This window comes from Pseudorasbora parva, chromosome 19 (genome assembly GCF_024679245.1).
Source record: "Pseudorasbora parva isolate DD20220531a chromosome 19, ASM2467924v1, whole genome shotgun sequence".
In the NCBI taxonomy this organism is placed as follows: domain Eukaryota; kingdom Metazoa; phylum Chordata; class Actinopteri; order Cypriniformes; family Gobionidae; genus Pseudorasbora; species Pseudorasbora parva.
The window spans coordinates 17442455-17459013 of NC_090190.1; the positions used below are offsets into that span (position 1 = coordinate 17442455).

Below are 16559 nucleotides of genomic sequence, written 5' to 3' on the forward strand. Positions count from 1 at the left end.
TTTAGGATAAACAACACGTTGTTCATTCATTACCAGTGCTGCATTGTCAGTCTCCATACTCAGGCCCTTCTGCCTAAAAAAAAAAAAAAAAAAAAACATATTTACTACACTACTACTTTAAAACTATGGTGATTTGGTATAAGCCACTATTGTCATTTAAAAATAAATGTTTATTATGACTTTACAGTAATGATGGTACAGTGGTTCCAAAATATATATCTATAGAGATTAGTGATTTGGGTGCTTAATCCACACATGTGTTTTTAATTTATTGCATTAACAAAATATCAAAACATACAATATATATATAACATCTTTGGGATGTGGTGGAACAGGAGCTTTGTGCCCTGGATGTCCATCCCACAAATCTCCATCAACTGCAAGCTATCCTATCAATTTCTAAAGAATGCTTTCAGCACCTTGTTGAATCAATGCCACATAAAATTAAGGCAGTTCTGAAGACGAAAGGGGGTCAAACACAGTATTAGTATGATGTTCCTAATTTTATATATATATATAATGCGCTTGTGATGCTGACGCTGCAGCTGGCCAACGTAAAGAGCGCAGGAATTAGGAAATCTAAATGCAGCCAATGATAATTTATAAGACGCATAAATACAAACAATTCCAAAAAAGTTTGGACACTCGAAAAAAAAATCTCATAAACTTATATTTTATTCATAATTGAATATAGGTAACATATAAAATATTGAAAGTGAGACATTTTGAAATGTCATGCCAAGTATTGTCTCATTTTGGATTTCATGAGAGCTACACATTCCAAAAAAGTTGGGGCAGGTAGCTAGCCTGACGTGGTTATTCTCAATTCTAGTCAGAATATGAAACTGCTCCATTGGGCTGTGATTATGGGGCGTGTTTCTACCGAACCTGGAAAGACCTCAATTGGATAGACCTACAACCAATCAGAGCAACGAAGTGATGTCAACAGAGCTCAACTGCACTGTGTTGCCAAGTCCGCTTTTTTTTTGTCCGCGGGTTGAAGCGACTATTATGTGATATATAGACCCATGAGTGCGAATTTTAGCAGGCAACCTTGCCAAAATAACACACATTTTACCCCCCAAACACCATTTTTTTTCCCAGAGAACCCCCCTGAGAAGCTATTGTTTAGGGCTAGTAGTTGACGGGTTTTGTTGTAAAAACTTGGCAACCCTGTCTGCAGGCTAACAGGTAGCATTAAGAGGCCGGAAAAGTTAAATGTACATATAAGGAACAGCTGGAGGACCAATTTGCAACTTATTCAGTCTATACATGATTGGGTATAAAAAGAGCCTCTCAGAGTGGCAGTGTCTCTCAGAAGTCAAGATTTGAAGTTATCAGCATCTACAGTGTATAATATCATCCAAAGATTTAGAGAATCTGGAACAATCTCTAGCCCCGTTTCCACCAAAGTTACCCGGAACAATTTGTACCAGGAACTTTTTTTACAGGAACTTTTCTCCCCCCAGACCTGCAACTGTCTGCGTTTCCACCGCGATCTAAAGTTCCATGAAGATTAGGCAAATTAGTCTGTTGATGTAGGATTGCGCGCGACTGCTCCTCCAAGTCAGGGACGGACAGTAATCATTTTTGCGCGACACTAGCCACGTTTACAAGCACACTTTTTTTTCATTCCGATTGAAAGATTTAATGGACTGTTTACATGAGACGTTATCTAAACCGATCTGGTGTTTACATGTGATGACTTTCAATCGCAATCATTTTGTGACATGCAGTTTGTCTGCCGCATCAAAAATGTCAACGCGGTTTTCTCCATCAGCTGGAATGTGTTAACTGTAGCCATAGCAACTCTTAACGGCCACCAGGACTAATACAGTATTATATAAGCTATTTATTTGTTGTAAAGTGTAATAATCATCTCAGAAAAAAATAATTATTCTGTCAGGCGCAGTTAAAGTAAAAACTGCCTTGGGCAATATACGCTGTCATTATTCCAACATTATCTTCATAACTTACGAAATAAAAAGTTTACTGATATTTACTGAACGCAGACCGAACCTCGCAAAAGACTTTTAAAAATGCCGGTTGAAATAAAAGGCTGCGTGAGCTCAACCAATCAGCATGTTCAGCGCCCAAGTCCCGCCCTCGAAAGTTCCTGAACTTTAAAAAAGTACTACCTCGCGAGCAGGGCCGTTTGGAGGGGGAAATATTTACCCGGAACTTCATTTAGACCCTGGTTCCTGCGGTCAAAAGACACCGAGTACCACCCCAAAGTTGCTGGGTAAAGTTCCTGCGGTGGAAACGCGGCTTCTGTGTGTAAGTGTTAAGGCCGGAAAACCATACTGGATGTCCGTGGTCTTTGGCCCTTAGGCGGCACTGCATCATATACAGGAATGCTACTGTAATGGAAAGCACAACATGGGCTCAGGAATAGTTCCAGAAAACTGTGAACAAAATGCACTGTGCCATTACCAGCTAAATCTCTATAGGTCAAAAAAGAAGCCATATCTAAACATAATCCAGAAGTGCAGGCATTTTCTCTGGGTCAAGGCTCATTTAAAATGGACTTTGGCAAAGTGGAAAACTGTTCTGTGGTCAGGCAAATCAAAAGCAAGTTCTTTTTTTGGAAAACTGGGATGCCATGTCATCCGGACTAAAGAAGACAAGGACATTCATGTATTCTGAATAAAATATTGAAATTTGAAACTTCCACATTGCATTCTGTTTTTATTCACAACTTTTTTGGAATTGGGTTTGTAATTTCTTTACCTTCTGAGTCTTTTGTTCATTTGTCACATGACAGATGCAATGAACGAATTGTTCATGAATGACCCGTTACTAAAAGAGCTCTAATGTCTTTTTAAATGTTTGTTTTGCCAAGAAAGCAAACTAACTATTTCAAGTTCCTTTGATTTAGACAGGCATTGGAAAAATCACATGTCTTCTGCCATTTGAAGTTTGAATTCCAGTCGGAAGTTTTCTCTGTATTTTTTCTGCAGTGTGCAAAACACTTATATTTGCTTATTAAGAAGCAAACATATTATAATTATTGAATAATAAATGAACTATATTGTAGTGTGCATTACTGCACAAAGTTTGACATCATATGAATAGTATTTTTCAATTGTAGTATTCAGCATCAGGATTTTAAGTTCATTATATATTTAAAGGAGCACTGTGTAGATTTTAGCGGCATCTAGTGGTAAGGTTGCGAATTGCAACCGTCCACCACTCACCCCTCCCTTTCAAAACACACAGAGAAGCTACGGTGTCCGACACAGGACAAAGATGTCATCATCTGAGACAGCAGAGAGTAGCTAGTAGGGATGTGACGGTGAGGACATTTTCCCACCGGTTAATCGGCGTCTAATCTTCTGTGATCAACGAGTCTGTCAGGTCTTCGCTCTCGCGATGAATGAAATTGGACTCCTGCTTGTCCACTTTGTCTGTTTAGGGCTACTGTAGAAACACGAACACTAAAAACATAGTTATGTATATTATATTGCATTTCTGTCCATAGATCCTCATAAATATTACACACTCCACCTTAAAAGGAAAGTGTATATTTTAGTTTAATTTAAATTTGTGTGTAATTGTTAATGTTAAAACACTGTATCATATCCCATCTTAATTCACTGCCAAGTAATCCAGTTAATTTCCCTGAAAACTTTTAACACTCTTGCAGATGTGAAGTATTACTAAGCAGCTAATCAAAAAGTAGGGCCTATTCTTTGATATAAAGTCATAAAAACCACATGTTCATTCATTAATTATAGAAGAATTTCAAAATAGTTTTAGTTAAAACAGTTTAAATGACATATATTGTGTCACAATTCCATGTCAACTACCTACTGACAGAAATGGGCTTTTAATTTACAGTAGTTTCTTGTAATTACAGAAATCATCAAAGATTCTGTGGCCTTGAATTCTTTGTCATGAGTCAAATGAACAGTCAGATATTTTTAGAAGTGTAACTCTTGTTTCATGCTGTCTCTGAGCTCTCATAATTCTGTGTCATGTTAAGCACTATTCATTTGCTTGTGTGTAGACTGAGTGAGTTCAGAGTTCAGTCCCCTCCCCTCACTGGAATAAGTTAAATTCATCAATTTGGTGCACTTTGAGAGTTCAAAAGTTGTTGTTGTTATTATTATTATCCCCAAGACAGTAATATATATTGTCAAACAAATGCACTGTAAATTTAAAAAAAGAAACATGTTTTCACTTGCAAGAAATAATCCCTTGGCCTTGAGCTTTTATTTAAGTGGAAATCTGGAGATTACAATAGCCTATCACAAATCTAATGAAATGCTTAAAACATATGTCCATAAAAATGCGGAAAATGACATGTGAAAATAATGTATAACTGGGTCTCATTGCGTTCCCAAATGCATGTTAAACTCTCAGCACATGCAGTGATGTAGTTCGCTGCATTCACTGTGAACTGAGATGTGGAGAAATGGCACAAAACACATTGTTAGAGAACTTTTATGATATAAGGTGAAGTTTATGAAAAGTTATCTCATTATGAAAATGTGACAGGACACATTATATTATAGAGAGCTGCCAGAGTTTACATAATTAATAGGAAACACTGGAGTTATTTTATCTGAGAAATACATTACTTCTGTTGCGAGTTTTTGTCTTGTTCTCTAAGACAGCAGTATTTTTTTAGAACAGAACTTTGTGTTCATGTGTGTGAGCATTGGAGTGCTGTTAAAGTGCAGCCGTCTGACTCAGCTCCTTGGGTGGATGTGTGATAACAGGCCTGAGAGCAGCATTACGACTTAATCACAAAAAACACACTTTGTCTCACTTCTCTCCTCTACAACAACATATGATAGACTTATTTGAAATTGATTACAGTACATAAAATAGCTACAGGCGAAGAACATCCTTTCTTTTATCAGTTCCAATGATGACCTTTGTATCTGTGCCAGAAAGGGCATGTAATGTGCCACAGGATAAATATTTAAAATAAATAAATTAAGACTGCGATATACTGTTATCAGCATATGTTGAAGCAGATTCCCGTTGTCCCTGAGAGAATATGCACTATGAATGCAGCCTCAGATGAAGAAAGCTCTGTTAGTTTTTTATTTCGACTTTTTTTGTAGTGAATAATTGACTGGGTTTGAGACTCCTTCGCTGACTTAACCCTCACGTAAAGTTTGCACATTGCTCGTGTGTTATCCACTTGCTTACCGTTATGGTTTAAAGCTGAAATATTTCCAATATTGCAACATGGCATTTTTCTTGACTTGCAAAATAGTGGACAACGATTTACATTTTGTGCTTGTCATTTCCTGTGATAATAAAAATAAATGATTAAATAAACAAGTAAATTAAAAGGGACCTTATTATGGCCGTTTTCACAGGCTGTAATATAAGTCTCTGGTGTCCCCAGAATGTATCTGTGAAATTTCAGCTCAAAATACCCGCAGATTATTTATTATAGCTTGTCCAATTTACCCCTATTTGAGTGTGAGCAGAAAATATGCTGTTTTAGTGTGGGTCTCTTTAAATGCAAAAGAGCTGCTTCTCCCCGCCCCCTTTCCCGAAGAGGGCCTGTCCTTTACAGCTCGTGCCGATCCTATGGCGGCAATAACAAATCAGGAGAAGCAATATGACTGACAAAGTAACACAGTTTTTTAGCCCTATATGAGTCTGACATTGATGAAGGAGAGACTCCAGCAGGAGCAACAACTTTGAGAATGACAGACTTGGTGAGTCTGTCTGGCAAGTAACATCCCTTGTGCTACTGATATGTGTCATTGTGCTTTTTCATTACAGAAAATGTACACACTATTTAAAAAGACCATCACCTTACTGCATGATTCATAATAAATGAACATAACTCTCATCTCTGTGAATATAATCATAGACATTAGTGGTAACTTTAGCCACAGAAATTGCTAACAAGCACATTTGTAAAGGCAATTTTATACTTACAACTTCAGAGTGTGAAGCTGGATCACGAACAGTTGATACTGCTCCATCCATGAGGAACAACTTTTTAGCTAAACCTGCTTTGTATTGACCCTCGTTCACAAATCAGTCTGGTGTAAAATGATTAGATTTTCGGTAACTTGAGGGGCCCATTCCCATCATAAACAAATGGAATCCACTGAATCTTCAGTGGCTCAGTTCCCGGGAGTAAATGAAGAGTCTTATGCTCACTCCTACAGTCAACAACAAAACACCAGGCCTTCTTAGTACGAATCTGAAACCTTTATCTCATCACTACAGCTGCTTCAGCGTGTAGAAAATTGCAGACTGTGTACACCTGACTGAGGGTGGGGTCTAAGGCCGCATTTACACTGCAGGTCTTAATGCACAATTTCGATTTGAATAAATGAATGAATGAGGCATCTATATAGCGCTTTCATATGTACTACTGTATACCCAAAGCGTTTTACACAATTTGGTGACTGTATCCAATTTTTTTGACGACCCGCTTGCATCATCTTTTAAAAGCGACCTGCATCCGATATTTGCATTTACACTATATATTGGCGAAACAGCCTAGACGTTGTTAACCGGAAAATTAAGTAAAACGGCGCAATATGCAATGGATGCAGTCAAAATGATTATTCAGTGTTTTACTTTCCGCACTCTTCCACACATCTTTAAAGGTCAGCAAAACATTTCTCTCGTAAGGCGGAGAAAAAAGAGGAGAGCCCTTGATCGCAGTTTGCGTCCACCTGAGTTGACGTCATTCCCCTTCGTTCCTTTTTCAATGACGTACAACTCGCATTTACTGGGGAATATCCGATTTGACCACTCGCATGCCAGACGCAAATGCACATATCGGATTCATTACCACATATGAGTGAGACCTGAATCTGAATTCTGAGGATATCAGAATTCACACGTTTTTTTCCTGCTTACACGTTCACAAGTCATATCCGATCTGTGCCATATGAGAGGAAAAAATTAAAATTGTCTCACTTGAACCATGCAGTGTAAATGCAGCCTAAGAGGCAGAGTCCATCAGCAGTTGATTCTCGATTCATACACCCACGAGATCTCATTCCTAAATGATCAAGTTTCTGCTGTCTTTTATGCTTTTCACATCGCAAGCGTCTGTGGTGCGTGAACAGCGCATGTTTGCCGCTGCCCATGTAAATGAATGACGGGTGTCCACTGGCGCTAACAAAGCAGAGCAGAGCATTTTCTAAATTCATTCCTATGAACTTCCATAGGATTTAATTGAAAATGCTTGTGCCAGGAACACCCACCATGAGATGGTCGGCCGCCACATGTCCGATGTGAACTCTCTCATTCATTAATATGGGCAGTGACTATACACGTGCTGCTGATGCTTGTGATGTGAAACAGTTTAAAAGGAAGATTCTGGTACATTTTTGAATGTACGATCATCGCACTGCAAAATTCCAACCTGCATTTGTGCTGCCTCTGACTCATTGACTTTAAAGCTGCACTATGCAATTTTTCCGTCCGCTAGAGGGCGCCTATTCAAAACAAAGGCGTAGTTTGATGACGCCAAGTTTGAGCTCAGAATCTCGGGACATGTGGTTTTCACCTCACAGCCAGTGGAAAAGAATCGGGATAGGACTCGGGCAGAAATCATGTTCATGGATGTGATAATTAACGTTAAAGCAGCACTGGGCAACTTTTGCTCCCAGGGTCCCCCTACAGTTGGGAAAAAATAATGTCCTCAACTACTGTCGTAAGATCTGTCATCCTACAGCAGGGGATGCCATCGCGCGTGCATTTGTTGACATGACAACCCTGATAGCCCTGAACTAGTGATGCGCGGGTCGTCTCATAACCCGCGGACCCCGTATGTCTATTTAATGGTCGTGGGTGCGGGGCGGGTTGTAAAATATACAGTGGTTCGGGGTGGGCCAAATAATTTCATAAAAGCGGCCCCACGGGTTGGTGCAGCACTAACAGTTACCCTGAACACTGCAGGAGGAGTTCGCATGCAGGTGTTCTTCTGGCGTCGCGTGTGAAATGTCTTCATCCCAGGTACAGTCAGTGGCATATGTTTCAGCATGTCATATGAATATAATTTCATGGGTTTTATTTATTTTCAAACGCCAAATAATCACGATGCTCACGTTTACAAGCCAGCGTCATTATAGTAGTCTATTGGTTACCGTTTTACAGAATCTATATGATACTTCAGTTCAATGTTTGAGTGGTAGGTAATCACCATAACAAGCAGGACAGCATCGGTTGGGCACGTCTCCTTCAGCTCACGCCGACAAGCAAACGCTGGTCCAATGTTGATCCTCGTCCTGCCTTTAATCCGATCACTTTTTCGTTTCCTCTTATTGCTTTCCTCCAACAAAACCTTTTCTTTCTTATTTGTCTGTGCTGCTTCGGGCATGACTATATTATCCGACGAGGAAAGTTAGGCTTGCACGTCCGAATTTAAGGAAGTGTGGGTGTTGGTGGAAGTGACGTATATGCCGTAAAGCTTTGTATAACCTTTGTATAACCTGTCTGCTGTGTTTTTTATGTTTTGAGTTTAGCCCCCGTGACCCAGTTTCTTCCCAGTCTGTCTAATTAGGTATGCCCATCACCTGTGTCTTGTCAATTACCTCGTTTGCCCCTGTGTATTTAGCTCTCAGTTTTCCCTCAGTGTTTGTCTGTCGACATTCGTGTGTAGTGGTTTGTTTGGATTTTCCTGAGTTGATTGTCTATTAAAAGTTTTCTGTTCCAAGTTCTCCTTCTCTTTCGTGAGTTTGACCTACACACTATGTTTGTAACAACCTTTAAATGTATGTCTTTTAAATAGAATAAAGCAATGATTCTCAATTTATCCAGAATCGTGCAACTCTTAAGTGGTTGGATTTGAACTATTCTAGGGTTGTTGTGTACACACACTGCAGACACATTTATGTTCAAACCATGTTAAAGTGAATTTTGCATAATAGGCCCCCTTTAATTATCAAATAAATGAGCAAATATGCCTAAATGTTACTTAATTTTTTACCCCGATTTTACTGTGAAGGGTATCGGCCAACAATACAACCAATGCATGTTTTTTCACATGCTGGTTTGGTGCGTTTATTTTAAAATCTTTGAGCGCTGAGGTACTAAACAATTATCAGTAATATAGTGGTAATACTGTATATAGTAGATCAATATTTGTTTGATTTATGTTTTTCACTCTTGAGTGTTTCAACATAAAACTGGAGACTGACTTGCTTCTTGCAATGACTTCGGTTCTTATTTGCATTAATTATTAAATAAGGGCTATTTTTGAAATACAAGTCTTTTTTGCACCATAGAACATTTTGCAACATCATCAGAAAAGACTGTTCCTACTTTTAGCATATTTAGTACAGCGGCTTTCTGCCATACAGATAGTGCTGATATAGCTGATTTTACAGCTATACAGCTAATTTTACAGCTAATTTACTGTTGTTTTTCTTTATATTTATAGACCCTTAACAAATCCTCTTATTAACCACTTATTTGCGCATTTATTATATATTTCATGCTTGGCATACAACAAATCAAAAATAATAATAACCCTAAAATTTTACAAGTAAAGAGTTGCTGCAAAGGGGATTTGGACACTTTAGCTACACAAGTTGTCATTACATTAGCAAACAAAATATCAAATCAAGTGACATTTATTTAAAATACTAGGCCTATTATACAAAAACACTTTTAAGTAAAACATTTAACAAAACAGTACGTTTGTTACGTTTAAAAAGAAAATTGTGTCTGTTGCAATTACATTTTTAAATGTGGCATGAGTGTCCAAACACTTCATGGAGACGCTTCTAGAAAACTGTCTTAGCAGCATGCCTTTTAAAAGCACATTGTATTCTCTGTCTTGTTTTTATTAATGCACCCTATAACAGCTGTATAGCCTACTCTTGACTCCGGTTTTGCTAATGACTATAATCTTGTTTTTTGGATGTATGCAGTACCACACATTATTTGTTCCATTGCCGTAATTTACCCTTTTCACTGACTGTGATGACTATTTTCCACAGTTATCAACATTGCAGATGTAGTTTTATATTTGTTTATATATATATATATATATATATATATATATATATATATATATATATATATATATATATATATATATATATATATATATATATATATATATATATATATATATATATATATATATATATATATATATATATATATGTGTATATATATGTGTATATATATGTGTATATATATATATATATATATATATATATATATATATATATATATATATATATATATATATGTGTATATATATGTGTATATATATATATATATATATATATATATATATATATATATATATATATGTGTATATATATACATGTTATATATGTATGTTATATATGTGTATGTATATATATGTATATGTATATGTGTATAACACTTTTAACGATGAAAATATTTAATGTATATAAATGTAATATTTGAAGAAAAAAAGAAAAAAAAAAAATATATATATATATATATATATATATATATATATATATATATATATATATATATATATATATATATATATATATATATATATATATATATAATATATATTCATCGTTAAAAATGTTATACACATTAATACAGCTATGCTTTGTGTTATATTAGCTTGGCTAACGATGCCCAAATTTGACATCTTTTTCTCTGCTGTAGTCAATCTCTCAATGGTTTTTCCCGCTTGTGGTAACAGTATCGCATATTTTTTCTTTTGCTTTTAAAGTAAATGCAAATACAAGTTTTTCCAAGTTTGAAGATTTTTTTGCTTCTAAGAACCCCAGAAATGTGGAAAGGGTATATTGCCAAACTAATAAAGCTCATTGCAAAAAGCAGTTTATTGTAGAACTTACATTATGAATATTCAGAGGTTACTGAATATCTACAATGTGTATCATAATAATGTGTTAAGATGTGTGTGTGTGTGTGTGGGTGTGTGTGTGTGTGTGTATATATATATATATATATATATATATATATATATATATATATATATATATATATATATATATATATATATATATATAATATCATAAATGTTATCTTTTGCAATCGAATACATTTGACATACAATTCTTCTATTGTGTATTTTAATTTTGTAATACTTTTTAAATTGCACTGTATGAACTCAAGATTTTGTAAAATCTGATGATTCGTGACAAATATTTGGTTAGTGACCAAGAAATAATGCAGAATCCTAATTAGTATTTGCTCAGTTCAGAGGGGACACACTATAAGGTTTCATGAACTACCATGAACAATAATTCTACATGTATTAGTATTTGTTCATGTAAATGTCTACATTTTTTAAAAACATTTTTTACATTAAAAGTTGTATTTGTTAACATTAGTAAATGCACTTTGAAGTTTTACTCTTATTAACATTGACAAAAATATATTACTTGTGTTAGTTAAAGGGATACTTCACCCAAAAATGAAAATTAGCACATGGTTTACTCACCCTCAAATCATAGGTGTATATGACATTTTTTCTTTCATACGAATAAAATCAGAGTTATATTAAACATGTCCTGGCTCTTCCAAGATTTATAATAGCAGTTAATGGCTGTTTCTTAATAAAGGCCTTCTGAAGCTCAGCGATGCATTTATGTAAGAAAAATATCAATAAAACTTTCAAACTGTAATCTGCTAACCGAGAGACTGCCGTTCCTGCATATGACGTAGGACATAGAATATGCTATTTTTGATTAAAAAAAAACTAGTTTTGTTTGGCTCTATACTATGCACCTCTGCGTTGGTCACTGAAACTTACACTACGCCTGGGTTCTTCATAATACGCTGGATTAATGTATAGATGCACTTTTTATGGACTTCAGAACAGAAACAGCCATTCACCGCCATTATAAAGCTTAGAAGAGCATAGACATTTTTAATATAACTCCGATTGTATTTGTCTGAAAGAAGAATGTCATATACATATATGTCATATACTACTTTTCATTTTTGGGTGAACTTACCCTTTAATACATTAACTCATGTTAACAAATGAGCTCTTGTGGTAAATGTATGACCCCAGCTTTTAATGTGATATATGGCATCCAAAAGTGAAAGAGGATTATCTGAATACTGTGGTAATGTGATTCAAAATGTGATGTGTGCGGGTGAGTCCGTTGGAGAGCGGTGAACACTGATGCGTTTGGAGGGGAAAAGTTCACATTTGCATGTCCCCCTGCCTCGCAGTTCGTTTTTGTTTCCTTGCGCGAAACGCTCTGCTCGGCCCAACAGGACTCCGACTGTGCTGATGGATGTTGTACAATAGCGCCTGTGTTTTCTGCAATGCAAATCGACTCCCAACAGAGACTGTATTTACTTCTGAAAGCCTTAAACTTCCACATATTCAGCGTTCATGATGTTATTGGCTTGTACTTCCTTTACCTTGCTGGCTGTCAAACTAATGTGTTATATCCCACTAAATAAAGTCAGCTCATCCCACTTTACCCACTGTAACCGAATCAGGAACAAATGCCAGGAGCAGTGATCATCAATTCCTATTAATTCATATTAATGCCATAAAAGAATTCCAAACATGTGAAGACATCATAACCTGCAGGCTGCTGTTCTGCAGCGAAGCAATTACTCTGTTATATTTCCCCATCGTGCAGCAAGCAAAACCACCTGTCCCTCATCTAATAGGACCTAATTCACAGCTCAAAACCAGACTGGCTGTATTGATATGATGTTTGTCAAAATGTGATTGTGTGAATAACAACAGAAGGTCTTTCAGTGTTTCGTCCTCCCACGCACTGCAAGCACAGTATTTTACTGAATGTCACCTCTCACGCATTTACTGAAGGCATTCAGCGCTGCTCTGTTTACCACACTCTTACAGATCCAGAACAACAAAAACTGATAATAATATAAAATAATGTAATAAAATAATAAACAACAAAATGTATCCTTGATAAGTTAATTCTGTAAAGCCTGACATAGTAAGAATTCTTTTTTTTTTAAATGGAACATTTTATTGAACCTTTAGACAAAATATATTTTAAATATCTTAAAAAATCTCAACAAACAAACAAAAGGAAATCCCGCACACTATCAATACTTCCAAAATTATAAGCAACGTTTCGGTCTCATGACCTTCATCAGGCATATATATAATACTCAAAATCCATGACATTTAAAAAGGTAACATGACCAATCATTGCAGAGAACCATTAATTAGTAATTAACACTCAATGACTGAATGTCTCATTACCAAAATCCTTAGTACCACAACATCACACATGCACAAGTATACACGGATATTTAGATACACAAATACATATATTTAAGTATCCATACACGCATGAATGGTTACATTAACACATAATTTTCCATACACATAATAACGTCACAATAAATAATGCTACATCATTCATACCCCTAGGTGATAGATTTTTGTATCTGGTTATCCTTTGTCCTACGCACCTATCTATCTACAGGTGTGTGATGGTAATTATGCACTAAATATCTTTTTTTATTTTATTTTGAGGATCATATTTGATTCTTCAGGCTTTTATGGTTCAAATAGTATAATACACTCGCCTAAAGGATTATTAGGAACACCATACTAATACTGTGGTTGACTCCCTTTCGCCTTAATTCTATGTGGCATCGATTCAACAAGGTGCTGAAAGCATTCTTTAGAAATGTTGGCCCATATTTATTAGGATATCATCTTGCAGTTGATTGAGGTTTGTGGGAAGCACATCCAGGGCACGAAGCTCCCATTCCACCACATCCCAAAGATGCTCTATTGGGTTGAGATCTGGTTACTGTGGGGGCCATTTTAGTACAAATGAACTCATTGTCATGTTCAAGAAACCAATTTGAAATGATTCGAGCTTTGTGACATGGTGCATTATCCTGCTGGAAGTAGCCATCAGAGGATGGTTACATGGTGGTCATAAAGGGATGGACATGGTCAGAAACAATGCTAAGCTGTGGCATTTAAACGATCCCCAATTGGCACTAAGGGGCTTAAAGTGTGCCAAGAAAACATCCCCCACACCATTACACCACCACCAGCCTGCACAGTGGGTAACAAGGCATGATGGATCCATGTTCTTATTCTGTGTACGCCAAATTGTGACTCTACCATCTGAATGTCTCAACAGAAAATGAGACCCATCAGACCAGGCAACATTTTTCCAGTCTTCAACTGTTCAATTTTGGTGAGCTTGTGCAAATTGTAGCCTCTTTTTTCTATTTGTAGTGGAGATGAGTGGTATCCGGTGGGGTCTTCTGCTGTTGTAGCCCATCCACCTCAAGGTTGTGCATGTTGTGGCTTCACAAATGCTTTGCTGTATACCTCGGTTGTAACGAGTGGTTATTTCAGTCAAAGTTGCTCTTCTATCAGCTTGAATCAGTCGGCCTATTCTCCTCTGACCTCTAGCATCAACAAGGCATTTTTGCCCACAGGACTGCGGCATACTGGATGTTTTTCCCTTTTCACATCATTCTTTATAAACCCTAGAAATGGTTGCGTGTGAAAATCCCAGTAACTGAGCAGATTGTGAAGTACTTAGACCGGTCCCAACAACCATGCCAAGCTCAGAATTGCTTAAATAACCCTGTCTTTCCAATTCTGACATTCAGTTTGGAGTTCAGGAGATTGCCTTGACCAGGACTACACCCCTAAATGCATTGAAGCAACTGCCATGTGATTGGTTGATTAGATAATTGCATTAATGAGAAATTGAACAGGTGTTCCTAATAATCCTTTAGGTAAGTGTATAGTAAAAATAAAGAGCACATACTCAAAAAAACACCTCAATTCTTTTATTCAGATAAGATAAAATACTAAAAAGCCTAATGTATCATATTTGATGCTCGCATTTCAACATGATTTTCTATTAAAACTATTTTTTAAATCAATGGATAATCAAGTAAACCTAAGTTGCTTCAGTCCAGTAAATGTTCATCTTGAAATATTACAAACAATATAAAAGTTATACTATGTTTACTTTATAAAAATCAGTAGAGTGCAGCAAAAATAGATTTTTACAGTTTTACTAAAAGACCCTTTACTTGCTAAAAACGTATAAATTATCAGATGACAGAAGACATGTAGTACATTCAAGTTTTGATCATGTTGATATTTTAGTGGCTTTAGACATTTGCATATCAAATATCATACAGTAGGTATTATACTGTACATTTTCTATGGAAATAAACATATTTACTTATATGTAATGTTCACATTTCAAGAATAAAACAGTAAATTGTATGTACACTATATTGCCAAAAGTATTGGGATACCCCTCCAAATCAATGAATTCAGGTGTTCCAATCACTTTCATGGCCACAGGTGTTTAAAATCAAGCACCTTGGCATGCAAACATTTGTGAAAGAATGGGTCGCTCTTAGATGCTCAGTGAATTCAAGCGTGGTACTGTGATAGGTTGCCAGTCCACTCGTGAAATTTCCTCACTTAGATGGATGAGTCTGGGTTTGGAGATAACTAAGAGAACTTTGTACTTTGCCTGACTAAAGATTGGTGGAGGGGGGATTATGGTGTGGGATTGTTTTTCATGATTGGGCTTGGCCCCTTAATTCCAGTGAAAGGAACTCTTAATGCTTCAGCATACCAAGACATATTGGATAATTTCATTCTCGGAAATTTGTGGGAACAGTTTGGGGATGGCCCCTTCCTGTTCCAACACAACTGCACACCAGTGCAAAAAGCAAGGTCCATAAAGACATGGATAAGCGAGTTTGGTGTGGAGTAGCTTGACTGGCCTTAACCTGATAGAACACCTTTGGGATGAATTAGAGCAGAGTCTGCAAGCCAGACCTTCTCATCCAACATCAGTGCCATACCTTACAAATGCACTTATAAAAGAATGTTAAAAAATTCCCATAAACACACTCCTAAACCTTATGGAAAGCCTTCCCATAAGAGTTGAAGATGTTATAACTGCGATGGATGAGCCAACTCCATATTAAACCCTATGGATTAAGAATGGGATGTTATTACATGTCATGTGCATTTAAAGGAAGGCATTCAACAGCTTTTGGAAATATTGTGTATAATCGTATTATAATGTTTATAATGTTTTTAAATTAATTTCAATCAAATTACCAAAAATATTAATTTGAAATGCCTGATTAAATAATTAACATATTAGGCCTAATCGGTTAACAAAATGGTTGTTAGTTGCGGCTCTAAAGCAATTAAAGGGAAAGATGACATGAAGAAATCTCTCTTTCAATCTCACAATCTGTCGGCCCTGCCCTGCTGTGGGGGTGTCAGTATGCTCTCCTGAAACGGTTCTTGGCATAAACCTGCCCTGCCTCTTTCCATCTGCTCTCAGGAAACTGTAAAACAGGCTGAGAGGAAGCAGTCCAGTGCCAGGGCACCATGAGCAAATGCCTTCCACACTCACTGAGCAACATTTGGGCAAGTCAAACCGTGCACCAAGTCAACCTCGAACCCCTCATGTTTAACGATACCAACTTGACGTACAAATAAGCATAGCTATTATTGCCACAAAGCACATGTGTGAAAAAGATTTGTTTTACTTAATGAATGCCAGGCCTCAAGTCTGACTTATCAAAACTTTAGGTTTTTGTAGTGTGCATTTCTAATGCACTGCACAGTTAGGCCT

The 16559-nt window shown here is 36.6% G+C and overlaps 1 protein-coding gene across 2 annotated transcripts in view; it reads left to right on the forward strand.

Moving 5' to 3' along the window:
• Positions 1-16559, forward strand: part of glcci1a (glucocorticoid induced 1a) — a 49987-nt gene that overhangs the window by 1726 nt on the left and 31702 nt on the right. The gene's annotated exons all lie outside the window — the stretch shown is intronic.